This window comes from Hypanus sabinus, unplaced genomic scaffold, assembly GCF_030144855.1.
Source record: "Hypanus sabinus isolate sHypSab1 unplaced genomic scaffold, sHypSab1.hap1 scaffold_259, whole genome shotgun sequence".
In the NCBI taxonomy this organism is placed as follows: Eukaryota; Metazoa; Chordata; class Chondrichthyes; order Myliobatiformes; family Dasyatidae; genus Hypanus; species Hypanus sabinus.
Genome location: NW_026780717.1, coordinates 490,053 through 503,661, shown reverse-complemented (window position 1 = coordinate 503,661; position 13,609 = coordinate 490,053).

Genomic DNA, 13,609 nt, shown 5'->3' with positions numbered 1-13,609 from the left:
CTTCCCGTTTCCTTGACAGCTGGGAATCATCTGCTGGAATAGACTTGCAGGACAACTCTGCGCTACCGTGCAGACACTCCAGACATACTTAAACTGCCGAACGACGCTTATTATCGACGGCAGTGTATTCCGACATGCCGACCTCTGATGCATTTCCAACGCACCGCCTGACACACTGAAACATCTCAGCTGAACCATCACCAGAAGCTCCTTTCCGTGTTTCACAGAGCAGAAACTCTTTCTCTGACCGGCCGCATCTATTACGGTCCAGAAGACACAGTGGCAGAACTGTTTATGAGTGAAGAACAGAATGAGTGGTTAAAGTTGCCAAACTGGACTTCTCATGTCACGATTGCCGTCAAACTCCCTGCAACTCCTGAACTACTCGAACCCGTGCTTCAGACTTTACAGGGTTAAACCGCACACAGTCTACATCACTGCCTAATACTAACGCTACTCTACAATTTCATTCCGGATATTTAATCTTCGCCCTTTTCAGCGTTAAAACAAAGTTTGACTGCTTGCTCCCCCTCCTTCGCCCGAGCGTGTCGTACACCTTTTGCTTTCGCAGTCACCTCCCTCCCTGTGGTCGGTACACAAGAACCATGTGGCATTGTATATTCCGCCCCACCACAGGAAGACCAATGCTGTTCCACCCTCTATACGGAAATATAATTTGTCAACTTAGGGGTCACCTCCCACCCTGTGGTCGATACACAAGAACCATGTGGGATTGTACATTCCGCCCCACCACAGGAAGACCAATGCTGTTCCACCCTCTATACGGAAATATAATTTGTCACCGGAGGCAGTGAAAGGTATGGAGCCTGGCACAGAAGCGCTGTTAGATCAGGAAGTGCTGTTCCCAACCTGTATTCCATGTAATTCCCCTGTTTCACCAATTCCAAACGCAAGTCATGGTAATGAGTGATTTTTTTAACAGACCTAATTGCTATTAACAAGATAGTTGTACCTCTTGGTCCCGTCGAGCCCGATGCTGACGTCATCATCTCCATATTCCTGCCGCATCAGATGTTGTTCTGTTATAGACCCTGTTCTGCCTTTCTCTCCATCCCATTACACAGGGACAGTCAGTGTTTGATTGCTTTCACTTACAGTGGTGGACAGTGAACTCGGACCAGGGTGCATCATGGGTAAACTGAGAGCCCCCCGGTTTATGCCGCAGCAATCACACGGGATTTAAGCGCCCAGCGGTTGCCAGCGGAAAGTAGAAATTTACAAACTGCCGATTATCACTCTCGGCCGAGTTAATTGCGAAAAAATGACGTTGCGGCTCTGTTGCCAACCCTGGCTGGAAAGAAACAAAAGGTATCCCTCAATAAATGTCAGCCCACTCTACAGGATTTGGGAGACATGGTTTCTCAAGGAACTGAGCAAATTGCCAAATACCTAATTGCAGCTTTTATTGATGCGCCACTTCCCCGCACCCGAACTGAAATGTTTCCCGTTTTGTGAATGGTCAATTACTGTAGGCATTGGATTCCTGAATATCGAATGATAGAGGCTTCTCCTCGACAAGCCTCATAACCGGGCATGTCTGACGAAATACAGTGGAGTCAGGAAATGAACACAGTCTTTAATGCTCTTAACACTTTTTTGTCAACCGTCCCTGCTTTGGGCATATCTGACTATCCGGCTCCTTTCCAATTATTTGCAAATAAACACCAAGGGTTTGCTAGTGGCAATTTAACACAACGACATCGGGGTCTCAGATAACCCGTTGCATATTATTCATTACAGTTACCTTTATTTGTAAGAGACAGGCCTGTTTGTCTAAAATCTGTCGCGGACCCTGCAGTTGTGGTGGAAAAGTCTGATCCTATTGTATTGGATCACCCTGATGAAGGGTCTGGGCCCGAAACGTCACTGTTTACTCTTTTACTCAGAGGCTGCCTGACCTGCTGAGTTCCTCCAGGATTTTGTGTCCATTACTTTGATTTCCAGCATCTGCAGATTTCCTCTTGTTTGTGATTGGACTCAGACAACAGTCAACAACAGAAGGAGATGTGCTGCATTGACACAACAAAGTTAACCCCGGGTCATTACCATCTCCAGATACAATTGTCTTGTCATTTAATCTTGCCAGGCGGTTGTGTTGTAGTCACTAAACCTCTCAAACTGTTTGGGTGTTAAATTGACCAAGACTAGTACGAAGTCCCTTCGGATTCAAACTGATTTCGTGTTCAAGGGGTGGACGGAGATGGGACATAATCGTTACGTATCACTGGAACAGTGATGTGTAATAAAGTGTTGAGTTACTAATGACTGGCGCGAGCCGCATAAATCAATCCTGCTCTCGAAAAGTTACCTGTCGCGTCAACTCTTACTTCCGTCAAACTCCGGGCGTGTAGAATCACCGGAGTTGTACAAGGCTGGTCGGTTGCAGGACAGACATCGGTGCGACGGAACTGGAAATGCAACGGAGTGTGTAATGTTCGGTCAGACAGCGGTACAACACCATTTAAAGTAATTCTGCGATATTTCTCTCTGTGGCTTTCCGCATCAGATAATCAGTGTAAAAGATACAGGGTCCGAACCCTCAGACACGAGGTATTTGACATTTTTAACATGGTGATGAAGTATAAGCACAGATGACTGAAATATTAATGGGTATTTAATCTAATGTACCTTACAAGCTGAGCGTTTCCAGTGATTTATGTCTGAATTCGGATTTCCAGTACCATTCTTTTTCCCAAAAATCGATTACACTTGCTGATGGAGATCAGTTCGTTCAGAGAGAGGAACAGCGGAGAGGTTGAAAAAAAGGGGATTGATCCACCCTGATTGAACAAACCCGGAGAAAAGCACAAAGGGAAACACCAGAACGAAGAATGAGATGTCACGGAGAGAATCAAAATAAAACGGGCGGGACCTGACTGGACCGTCCCGGATAGTTCCCGAGTTCTACAGAGCGGCCACCGGGGTGAATTACCCCTGAGGCGCGTCTCACATATTTTTCAGGAGTCTGATGAAGGACAATTTTCATATTTACGGGGTAAACAGAAAGTGAAATGTATCACCACTAAACGCTTGCGCATTTCAGAGCGCTCAGTTGTTACCCATGGTTCTACATATCGGCAAGTGGATAGATTATGAAGGAAAATGGCGATTGATTTAATTCCACTGCAGAAACAAGCCGGTCGCTCTACAACCTAACGAATTTGTCACTCTGTGCTGCAGTGTGAGAGTGTGGGTTTCATTCTGCATCTGTCAGTCTCTTATACAGTGTGAGAGTGTGGGTTTCATTCTGTATCTGTCAGTCTCTGTCACAGTGTGAGAGTGTGGGTTTCATTCTGAATCTGTCAGTCTCTGTCACAGTGTGAGAGTGTGGGTTTCATTCTGTATCTGTCAGTCTCTGTTACAGTGTGAGAGTGTGGATTTCATTCTGAATCTGTCAGTCTCTGTTACAGTGTGAGAGTGTGGGTTTCATTCTGTATCTGTCAGACTCTGTTACAGTGTGAGAGTGTGGGTTTCATTCTGTATCTGTCAGTCTCTGTTATAGTGAGAGAGTGTGGGTTTCATTCTGTATCTGTCAGTCACTGTTACAGTGTGAGAGTGAATTTCATTCTGTATCCGTCAGTCTCTGTTACAGTGTGGGAGCGTGGGTTTCGTTCTGTATCTGTCAGTCTCTACTATCGTGTAAGTGTGGGGTTCGTTCTGCAACTGTCTGCTCCAGCGTTACTGGTGTTGTCTCAGTCCCGTACCTCTGAATAGGAATTCGAGGGAAGCTCAGGTCTGACTTTTGGAATCATGTAAAGTTCCGCATTGCAGCAGGAGGTTGACTGATGAACTCTGAGAATTTGCTGTCAGTGTTACGTCACTGCACAGCCGGGAACGTCCCGCTCGTCAGGGACATGGCTGGCGGGAGAGTTTGTTCCGGTGATGCAAGACACCGTGTCCTACATTACACCCGTCAGTGCAGAAGACCGAGATAAAAGTAAGTGAATGGACCGAAGATGGTGGATAGACTGATATTACAATGTGAGCACATCACCTGGACATGTTGGGATCATGGAACAGCACAGAACAGGAACAAGCCCTGCGACTCACTACTCCTGCCCTGAACAAGATACCGAATGAGACTAAACTCTGATGACTGTACATGACCCGTCTCCCTTCATTCACTGGATGCTCATGTGCTTTGACTGAATATTTACCGTTATGGGAATCGAGAGGTTATTTCCCAATAGAAGGGAACCTTTGTCATCAGCTCCCTTGTTGAAGTAAATATTTGAGAAGGCAAGAGAAAACACTAATCGATTAAAAAGGTGGAGGTTCACTTAAAGACATCCCCAGAAAGGAGCAGGAAGGCTGGTGAGTTATTCATAACTGGAATCAACTTGGGTGATGAAAGTGAGTGCAGATGTAGAGGTAGGTAGGAATGACTGCAAATCCAGCAAACTCTGCACTTATAGACTTTGTTATTACACTGCAACAGGATCAGGAGTGAGCAAAAGTACAAACAGGAGAGGATTCTGAAGAGTTTGGGAAAATTCGATCGGATACAGGAACCAATCTGGATCATACTTGATAGTGCTAAATTTGAGGAGCGGGATTGTGAAAGAAACCAGTTGATGTAATTGCACCGTGACATTTGTGGACATCAAGGATCAGATAGAACTGTGGAACAGTTGAAGAATCTGTGTTGGTGGCCAAATCTGCGAGGAGATGTACATTATTACAAGAATTGTTTGATTTGTCCCCTGTGAGAACCCAGATAAATCGGCTAGAAATGCAGTTTCAGGATACGCCCCGTTGAAGGACCTTTTGTTAACTTGCAGGATTATTTTGTTGGATCTTCAGCTCCATCCTCCGGAGAACTGAAATATATCTTCGAGATAGTGGATGCGTTCACCAAGTGGATAGAGGCTTCCCCAGCTAGATAATGAAAACCGCTGACGTTACCGCCAGGGTTTTGTTGGACAGAGTTTCTACCCGTTGGGGATTGCAAAGCTCTCTCGCGACACAAGTTGGTATCCCTTATCCACCGCAATAGAGTGCAATTGCTGAACGGATGAGCAGAACTTTAAAGACAATGTTATGCAAAATGAAATGGTTGGAATCCCTCTTTGTGTTAGATTTATCACAGACCGGGTTTGATGGCATTGGAAAGGACAAATGCAAGCAGCAATTAATTGACTCTAGTAAGGTAGCTCATTATGATGCCGCCATTAATAGGGGACGGAGGAAACAGCAAAACAAAGTTTATTTCGAGGTGCGAACAAAACAGCGGGAGTCGGAAATAGGACAGAAAGTTAGGAACTCACTACATCAGCCAAGCCCCTTGAGAGCTTCGCGATTTGCAGGAACATATGATGTCGATGACAAAGCAATTCCATCAGTATATTGAATGGATTTTAACAAGGCGTTAAGGTTAGCCACGGTAGGACCATTCATAACGTCGGAAGGTTTGGTGTCCAGGTATACAGAAGGCAAAGGTTAGTTGTGGATGGAAATTTTTTCTCCCTGGATGTCGGTGAATTGTGGAGTCTTGCGGAGATCTGTTCTGAGACCTCCGGATTGTTGTGCTTTTATGAATGATTTGAATGAGGAGGTGGAAGGGTGGTTTATTGTATTTTCAGAGATTACGGTGCAATTACGGATAGTATAGAAGGTTGACAGGACGCAGAACACCGCTGAGCAGTTACAAATGGAGTTCAACCCGGAAAATACGGAGTGATTCACTTTTTGAAGGATGGATTTGAAGGAAGAGGTAATACTTTCTGGAGTCAACCAAGTGTCGCACATCAGTACGAGTTCCACAATGGAAACAGAGTGATGAGACTTCCTCCAATAAGCCGAGGGCCGCTCATCGGGACGAGAACCACAACAGGCATTGAGCGGTGCACTGCAGGAGCAGAAGGAAGTGTGATTGACAGGTGAGCTTGACCACGTCCGCTGTTCTGCACATACTCACAGTGGCGCTCAAAAGGCAATAGACCTGAAAGTAAATCAGGAGTAAATAAATACAACTTCGTGGCAAATAATAGAACAGCCTGGGAACCTGCGGATAGATCACAGATTTGAATTACTACTTTTATTCAAACTGAGAATGATAGAGTTTTGGCAGGTTTGAGAATATCTTTAAAGTTAAATAAACGGCATCGCACGCCACGGGAATGGGAGGTCAAGTCATTCACTGGTAGAGGTCAGGTTCCTGGCAAACGGCCCATGTGTGCGCTGGAAAACATTGTTCTTCAAACTGTCCACAGCCTTTGCTACTTTCCTGAACACAGGCTCGCTTTTTGATCACACGTCTCTGGAATATCGCTGTGGATCTTTAAAAGTGTTTGGAGGACCATAAGTACAGTGTTGTTGTAATATATGTCAGCTGTCATTATCAATTCCACCACTCAAAGAGCATGGAATGACTGCAACGAGCGAAAGAAAAGAATGAGCGAATGTTCCCCTTTAATAAAGAAGTGTTCTCCATTTCAGCCGCCAGAACACACTCCTTCCCTCAATTTCAGAAGCGAATGGGCACGGTCAAAAATCACAAAGTAAATCGACTTCAAGCTGAATGCCTATTTTAAAGCAAGAATGATATAAAAATATGCTGTTTAAACAGCTGATGACAGGTCTCATGGAAAATAACCCGGAGAAAAGCACATCGTATTTTGGTTTAAAGTAAACAGATTGCAATATCCCTTGAAGAGTCAAATTCATGACAAGGGAACAGTGAGTAAAAATAGTTTAACGTAAGTGTTTGTGCAGTTTGTTGTCACTAATGTCCCTGACGTGATAGCCACGCTAATTGCCTCAGTGGAATTGCTAATTGCTCTCACCTCAATAAAAGTTTGCTTAACCGATCACCAGTCCACCTGAGCAGCTGAATCGCTCCGTACAACTGAACGCTGCTTCTGACGGAATATGGGATATGCGGCGATTTTCTACATCGCGGCCATTTACTATCCCATACTTGTAGCGGTTGGTGTCCCCGGTAAGATGCCGGAGCTGGTCACTTTATGTATGGTGGCGTGGTTACTCTGCTGCGGTATCCGCACTGTTACTGAGCACAGATGCTACCGCCGGCTGAAACGTGTTTCCGGAATGGAGGATTTCGGAACCTGATTGTTTTATTTTCATTTTCCCTATTTTGGCCGCAGTGATTTTTTTTTGTCAATTACGTTCGTGCCGATATTGACATTGTTGCAGAATTTCACCTCGCTATACTTTCTGAGCTGATGCTGGTTTATGTTATTCTAGGTCCGAGTTTCTATCAGTGCAGACACTTGGACCTCATAACAACGTGGCAGCTTATTTAAATGACGTTCCAGTCTATTTTCGACACGTAGGTCTGTTCTTCTGTAAGTCAGTAAATGAGAACTCGTGCTTTATATCTCCTTGATGGCACTTTGACACCGCTACAAATAATCCCGTCTGTTCTTTCACTTCTAATAATGGCAAAGGTGTTGTTTACAGGAGCGATCGAACTCGGATGCCTCGCTCTGAACTGTGGGAAGGTCGCCAATCCACTAACACTCACATCCGACATTGTCCTCCAGCCGGAGTGCAGCGACCGAGACCGCACACACTGGATTCCCGCTTTCCACTTCCAAACAGACCATACCTGGGGGCATTCGGAGAGTTGCTGCTGACCATATTTTAATTTTGCTTTCCAATTTCTTGAGGGTAATTTAACGGCGATTGTGGTCCTCTGTCGGGGAAAATGCGGACTCTCCAAATGCATCACCCGTTACCTGGTTGGAATGGCAACAGCGGATCTGATGGTGACTATCGTTGTTGTTTTAGTGGAAAAGACCAACAATATCTACATTTATTTTAATTGTATTTCCATTTTCCAATTTATTGCAGTTAATTTAACGGCGATTGTGTTCCTATCTCGGGGAAAATGCGGACTCTCCAAATGCATCACCCGTTACCTGGTTGGAATGGCAACAGCAGATCTGATGGTGGTTATCGTTGTTGCTTTAGTGGAACAAATCAACAATATCTACATTTATTCCAGATCCCTGCTCATCACTCCTGTATGTGCTCTGACACTTGTACTTAGGGTCTTAACAACGGACTGTTCTGTTTGGTTCACGGTTAGTTTTACCTTCGATCGTTTCATCGCAATATGTTGCCGAAAGCTGCGGGAGCGATACTGCACCGAGAGAACAGCAACAGGCGTTATCGTTACCGTGGTTATAGTGAGCTGCGGGAGATGTGCCCCGTTATACTTTGCCCTTGAACCTTACGTCATCATTGATAACCGGCCGTGGCGGTGCACCGGCACACATGAATACGTTGCTTCACCCGTGTGGAGAGGTTACGAATTACTGGACAGTATTTTAACACCATTGCTACCAATCGGCTTAATCCTGGTGTTTAACGGGTTAACCGTAAGACATATCGTTGTGGCAAATAGAGTCCGCAGAAAGCTTCGGCACAGCAGCGACAATCAGAAAGATGCCGAGGTGGAAAAACGCAGAAAATCGATGATTTTGTTGTTTGCTATATCAGCTAATTTCATATTATTTTGGATGCCCTATGTGGCCCATTCTCTGAAATGGCAACCAAAGAACTATTTTTACCAGGACAGATATTTGAGTTCCCCGGTATACATCCTACAGCAATTTGCGTTCATGTTGCAAATGCTCAGCGTGTGCACCAATACTTGTATCTATACACTGACACAGAGGAAATTCAGAGAAGAGTTGAGGAATGGAATGAAATATGTGTTTACCTTAAATGGGCATCTGTGTAGATAACGCCCATGTCCAATTACAATTCAGTGGAGTTTTTAAATAAAGCCGTTTTGAAATGAACAGCATTGGCAAATATTACATAAATTCAAACAATCATATGCCTGGTCATCCGGAAATTGCAGAATTGGCGGAAGATAGCTGACTTCATACAGTTCAGGTAGGTAGCAATACAAACGCTCAATGCTGCTGGCGTGATTGTTGCATTGGTTGAAGTATGTTCCAGACTATCACAGACACTCGACTGTCAGATGGGCAAGGACAGCTTCAGGAGTTTCCGGGTGTTAGATGTTGAAAGTTGGACAGGGTCGGATAACAGAGTATAAAGGGAGTGCGATGGGAAACCAGGGATAGTATCGGAGATGCAGAAAGGGAGGACAACGTGGAGCTTTCGTTTGTTGATAGACTGGGAGACGAACACAGAAATCTGAAGGGCACGATCACCGGATATGGAGTATTCTGTACAGCCGTCCCTAGATTAACAAAAAATGCAAGGGGAACAGTGAGGAACCCAACGGGAAGCGGAAAATGGACATGTGCAATGTTATTGGAACGGAAAACTAAAGCTTTCCTGATATTCTTTGGCACTTCCCCAGGGTAAAAGGTTTAGGTATGGGATAACGTTTTCGTTGTGTCCAGGAAGGATTTGTGTCACTATATTTCGACAGGAGGACTAGCGAACAGTCCGTACCGTGTCAAATATTAGAAAAGGAAACGAGTCAGATGACAGATCTTTCCGCGGGTCAGCATTTCAGAACGATAGCGCAGGACTCCCCGACATTTACCTTGCACAGGGATAGGACCAGGGAGCATGGAATTCGGCGATGTGTTAGCGATGTGTGGTGCTACCTGTTAGGAACTTGGGAACGTACGTTGGGAAATGGTGTACTCAGGTAAATGAGCGACAGATACGTGGAGTTTGCTTAGAGACTAATAACGTGGGGTTCAGTATAAGCTTGTCTCTTTGACGCAGGGCAAGGATGAGAGCATACAGTAACGCTGGGTGACAAGGAAGTTGGAACAACTCGCCAAGAGGAAGAAAGAAAGATACTTAAGATTTAGGAAGAAAAGATCGAGTGGGGTTATGGCGAGTCACAAGAAAGACAGGGAAGAATTTAACAATGGACTTCGAAGAGGGAGATAGGGACTTGAGAATGTCATGGCGAGTTGCACTAAGGTAAATGAAGAACAGGAGGATAACTAGAGAGAGTGTGGGCAGATCAGAGGTGAAAGGAAAATTGTATTCGGAGTCAAGGAGGTAGTGAAGCTCCTTACTGATAATATTGATGAATGTGAACACGTCAAAAGGCAGTTATGCTCGAATATGCCGACGCTCAGAAAGAGGATGTGCTGCAAACTTAGAAAACATTACGATAGATGATTCTCCGGTGCCAGAAGGGATATAGTCCTGGTAACTTTGGAAGGCGAGCGAAGTTATTCCTAAGCTTTTGGACGGAATATTTGTGTCTTCGCTGGCGACGGAAGGAGAACTCGACGATTGTAGGGTGGAAAATGTTATTCAATTGTGGAAAAAAGATAATATGTTAACACTTTCGAATTATAGACCAGTGAGTATTATGTCAGTAGTGAGATAAGATTATTGCAGAGGAAAATTATAGGCATTTGGAGAAACGTAGTCCAGATACGGAGGGTCAACGTGGCTTTTTGAGGGGCATGTTGTCCTTTATGAACCAGATTGCATTATTTGTAACAGTGAAAAACAAACAGATGAATCAGAACAGTCGATGTGGATGTATTGATTTTGATAAAGCGTTTGATCCGATTCACCATAGTAGACTCATTCAGAAAGTCAGGAGACATGGGATCCAGGGAAACCTGGCTGCGTTGATTCAGGATTGGCTTCCGAACAGAAGGCAGTTGATGTCGTAGATAGAGTGAATTCTGGCTGCAAGACAGTGGGCAGCCTTGTCCCGCAAGGAGGATAGAAATTCCGATACACTTTGTAACCCTATTTAGACTCAGCCGAGAAATAGGACTGAGGGAAATAACCGATTTAATCTGATCACCCAGCAGCAGCTGGATAATTTATTGAATTAGGGCTGCCGATGTAAGCTAACCACTGAGCGATCGACTGCACAAGCGCGTTTTCTAAACTGTCCTGTAATTTACACATTACAGGGCAGATGCTAATTTATGGAATTAGGACTGATGACGTAAGCAAATCGCTGAGGTATTGACTGCACCGCCACGTTATCTAAACTGACCTGCCATTTACATATTACGGGACAGGTGCTACAATGACTTCAAAACAATATTTTCCAGTGAGACCTGCAACTCAAAATCAGCACTTCAAAGTGTTCAGCAGCAACTTTTGCTGCTCATTTAAAGAGCCATCGTTCCGAAATGCCAATTCCAAATTTCCAGTTCAAGTACACACCATTTTATCCTAATGCCGATTTAACTCTGAATCGTGATTTTATCGTGCTGGGTGTAGAAACGGTCAAATTTCGATCCCTTTAACCCTGAATCCACATGGCCAGTGTGGAGTCTGTATCTCCATCAGAAATCCATAATAAAAATAGATACATTTCCAACCATCCGTCTGAGCGCGTCCCTTCTCTATCACCTGCCTATCCTCTCTCTCTCTTAATACCTACAAGCTTTCTTTATTTGTGAGCCAACCGCCTCTTCCTCCGTCTCTTCAGTTCGGTTCCAACCCCCAGCAGTTCTAGATTAAACTCTCCCCAGTCACCTTAGCAAACAAGAGACTTGACATTCCCTTCTTCTGAGCAGTCCACCTGACGTCAGTGCTTGCAAACGAAGCACTTCCTGGATGGTTGCAGCTGGAATAGATTGCGGCTGGGGTGAATAGGATCCTCAATGATCCTTCAAGCACTTTTTACACACATGTCCTTGGAAATGTCTTGAATCATGGGAAGTTCACAGATGCGCTGGACTGTCTGCACCACAATCTGCAGAGTCCTGCGATTATGGGAAATACAGTTCCCATTCTGTGCAGTGATGCAACCAGTCAGGATGCTCTCAATTGTGTCTCTGCAGAATGTTCTTAGCATTTTGGTGCCCAAGCCAAACTTCCTCAATCGTCTGAGGTGAAAGAGGCGCTGTTGTGCATTTTTTCACTTCACAGCTGGTGTGTACAGATCACTTGAGGTCATCGGTGTTGTGGATGCCAAGGAACTTAAAGCTGTTTACCCTCTCAACCCCAGATTTATACATGTCAATAGGGGTTAGCCCGTCTCCATTCCTCCTGTAATCCACAACCAGCTCCTTTGTTTTTGTGACGTTGAGGGAGAAGTTGTTCACTTGACACCACTGTGTCGGAGAGATAATTCATTCCCTGTAGGCCACTTCGTTTTTATTTTTGAGATTAGGCCAATGAATGTAGTGTCGTTGGCACATTTGATTGATAGATTGGAGCTGTGGGTGTCGATACAGTAATGGGTATACAGGGAGTAAGGGAGGGGACTCGCTACTTGGCCCTGAGTGGATCCTGTGTTGAAAGTCAGAGGGGTGGAGGTGAGGGAGCCCACTCTTACAACCTGCTGGCGATCTGAGAGGCAGGGTCAAGGACGAGATCTCTGAGCTTCCTGTCGAGCCTGGAGGGGATTATGATGTTGGAGTCCTAGAATAGCATTCCGACATAAGCACCCTTCTTCTCCAGATGTGTAAGGATGGTGTGTAGAGCAGTGGCTATTGCGCCATCTGCCGATCGGTGGTGTCGGTAGGCAGAGTATAAGGGTTTCAGCACCCTCCTTTCGTAAAAGGGTTACATATACTAATCACACAGGCCCGCGTCAGTCACCCAGTAAACTCAATGCCCCGCTGTTCCCCACAAGCTCGTTTCATTCACCATACCCATCCCATTGCCCCACTCTCTGCACACTGACTCGTGTCCGGGTGCAAATTAATCACTGCACCCTCTCTCGTCCAACAGCTCTTTGTCAATTCCCTAAGTAACTATCCGAGTAATTGAAATTATGAAGATATTAGGCTGGAACATCAAAACATAAATCAGGAATGGATATGTTCTAGGAAATGTCAGTGTGTTTTAGGCTGCACTTACATGGGATTCTGGATAAATTTGCCCCATTCAGACAGGGGAAGGACGGTAGGGTGAAGGAAACATGGCTGACCAGAGATGTGAAACATCTGGTCAAGAGGAAGAAAGAAGCTTCAGGAAGCTGACATCAGGGTTTGAAAGCAAGGATCAGACATGACTCTAGGTTTACAAAGTAGCCGGGGACAAACTGAAGAATGGAATTAGGATCACTAGAAACGTCTACAGGAGGTCTGCAGTGGTGTTAAGGAAAACCCCAAGACATTCGAGATGTATGTGAAGAAGAAGACGACTAGAGAGAGTATAGGACCGGACGGGGATAGAAGATGAAACAAGGCTCTGAAGTCGGGGGAAGAAGGGCAGATCTTGAAGGAGGACTTTAGTTCAGTATTTACCAGTCAGAGGGACATTTGTGATGAGTGCGTTAAACAGGCCGATGTGCGACAACATGTCGAGTTTAAGAGAGAGAACGTACTGGAAGTTTTGAAAAAGAAACATTAGGATAGATAAGTCCTATTGTGTGATCGGGAGAAATCCTGGATCACTGAGGGAAGCGGTGAGTCCTTCTTCAGTGACGGGCAAATTATCGGAGAACATTCTTAGAAACAGGATTTACGAGAATTTCCAGAAGCAGAAACTGATTTGGGAGAAGCAGTATGGCTTTGTGAGGGGCAGATGATTTCTCCCGAGCCTGGTTCAATTCTGTGAGGATATAACGGTCATTCTTTGGTTAACCATGGTAGGACCTTTCAGAAAGTTAGAAGACTTAATGTCATGGAAAAGCTGGCTTGTGTATTCAGGACTGGCGCCCAAGAAGACAGAGGATACTTCTGGATAAAGA